We start from the raw sequence: 2,413 nt of genomic DNA on the forward strand, positions 1-2,413 counted from the left end.
GGGAGATAAACCCCTCTGGGTCATACCCACAGTGACCTGGCTCTTCTAACCAGGCCCCAGGACCCCATACCCCAATCGCCTCCCAAACACATAAAGCTTTGGGGGCTGTTTTAGATTTAAACCATAACACATTCCTTCAATTCTGAAAATACTCTATGATTTTAGCCTGATTTTATAGAGGAAATTGAAGCACAGAAAAGTCAAACACCACACAGTTAGTAAGTAGCAGATTGTGAAACAGTACGCACTCACATAGTTGGAGCTCCTGGCACACTCTTGTGTTGCTGTATTGTCTACCCATGACCTCATTCACTTTATGCCTAGCACAATGATTTGTATGCGGTAAGTGCTCCATAAATATTTGATGGAGTAAACCCCAAAAGCGAGTATATATGAAAATTTGCTTTTTCAATATCCTTGCAACTCTCCCAATTCTCTATTAAGATACGTAACTTTTAATGGTATTTCTCCAATTGGGAGCTACTGACTCTTCAAAGATCCATAATTTAATCTTTTTTACTTTTAGGATAAGCACACTCTGAATTATAGGGATGACAATCTCCTATGAAGTACTACATGTGGATTTCGGTGCCTGTGCATGCTGCTCTTTAGCCTCGTTACTACTTCACTTTATACTATAAAGTGTTTGTAAATGGGGAGGGGAGGAGGGGTGAAGGGAGGGCAGGGACAAGGGGAAAAAATGAGAACCAAGACCTGTCATGTAAATGTACAAGATTCCAAAGATGGATGTAACTGTACTGTATACCTAAAATGTACCAATAAACTCAATAAAAAAAATTTAAATGCAAAAGAAAAGAAAGGGAGCCGGGCGTGGTGGCACACACTCATAATCCCAGTAGGATCGCTGTGGGTTCTAGACCAGCCTGGGCTACATAGTGAGTTCCAGGTCAGTTTCAACTATGTAGTGAGACCTTGTCTCAAAAAGGAAGGAAAGACAGAAAGAAAGAGAAAGAGAAAGGAGAGAGAGGGGGGGAGGGAGAGAGAGAGGGAGAAAAGAAAAGAAAAAGGAAGGAGAGAGCACAAGGTTAATCCTTAAAAGAAAGATAAAAGTCAAGTGAAAGCCAATGACAGGGTGAACAGAAGAGATATAGCAGGTGGAAGAGAGGGAAGCAGTGAGAAAACTGACTTAATACAAGGCACCTTGCACATCATGAGAGCGATAGAGCCACGGAGAGCTCAAAAGGGCCCATACTTAAGCAGTCACTACTCCATGATTCAGGCAGAGTTGAGGGAAATAGTGCTAATTTAAATTTAAATGTTATTGCTCTGGAAGATAATTTTTATATTTAATTTATAAATGTTTTGGTTTAATCTCAAATTGTTCAGAAGCTATACATTTAGATCTGGTTTTATGACTATACTTACATTGATTTTTTAAAATTTTAAGTCAGGACTAGGGAGATCTAAGAAAAATTTGCCCTTAAAATGGTGGGCAGTGTTACCTTATATTTGAGAAACACTACACAATAATGTGTTCAAGCTTTTTCTATTCAAAATCAATTGCAAATGCAGAAGGATTAGGGGTGTCATTTACACTTCTGTGTGGAATAGTATGTTAGGCCCTTCCTTTTGAGAACAGGATTTGACAGGAAAAAGGAAAGTCAAATGGTTTCACAGAACAACAAAAAAATGTGGCCTCACAAGAATCTTTTCCTACCATTCAACAGCAGTGTAAAATTTAGAAAAAGTCATTAAACCTCTCCAAACCACCAGTCGTTTTGTAAATTAGTGGCAATCTCTTCATCCTCTTCAGCTCAAGGTTTCACCAGGAGGCACCTGATAGTAATCTACGTTAACACCAGTGCATTGGGGAGAATCTAGCAGGGCTCTAGCTTTAGGTCCTTAAATGGTGAGGTCAACAGTATTGATAAGAGAAGACCCCGACCTGCGGACTCCCTGGAGTGACTCAGGAAAGCAGGCCCACTGGGTGAGGAGGTGGCTCCACCATCTGGTGCCCAATAAAGAAGCCAGTCCAAGGGGCTCACCAGCCAGCACCCCCCCCCCCCCGCACCGAACTGAGTGCTGCCGGAGACAAAGCAGTAGTGGTCCGGCCACTGGAGTGCAGGTTTTGCTCCTTGGAGACACTAGAGACACCAGGTAAAGCGGAAAGAAGCTCGGTCGCCACTTTAAAGCGCTTAAAACGTACGCGGATGGGAACGCACGGGTTTTGAGTCAACTCCTCATTTGCTCTAGTTTCCCGTGCGCCTGGTGTGGCCCGCTTCCCTACTTCCAGGGTAGAGGGGAGCGCCCTTGAGGAACACCTTGTCTTTGCGAGCTGGCAGCCGCAGACTCCAGGAAGCTAAGGCCCTAGGCTCGCCGAGGAGGCTGCGCCCCCGCCCGGGAGCGCGTAGTCCACAGAGTGCAGACGCGCGGGTTCCCACCTGCGCCGGCT

At 44.3% G+C, this 2,413-nt stretch overlaps 1 protein-coding gene across 1 annotated transcript in view; it reads left to right on the forward strand.

Annotated features, from left to right (window-relative positions):
- The first annotated feature begins 2,032 nt into the window (after positions 1-2,032).
- Positions 2,033-2,413, forward strand: part of Prss23 (serine protease 23) — a 10,814-nt gene continuing 10,433 nt past the window's right edge. The window contains exon 1 of the mRNA XM_010633725.3: positions 2,033-2,118. The gene's annotated coding sequence lies outside the window, so the exon portion shown is untranslated. The remainder of the gene's footprint in view (positions 2,119-2,413) is intronic.

Source organism: Fukomys damarensis, unplaced genomic scaffold, assembly GCF_012274545.1.
Source record: "Fukomys damarensis isolate Sample0158 unplaced genomic scaffold, DMR_v1.0_HiC HiC_scaffold_16, whole genome shotgun sequence".
Classification (NCBI taxonomy): Eukaryota; Metazoa; Chordata; class Mammalia; order Rodentia; family Bathyergidae; genus Fukomys; species Fukomys damarensis.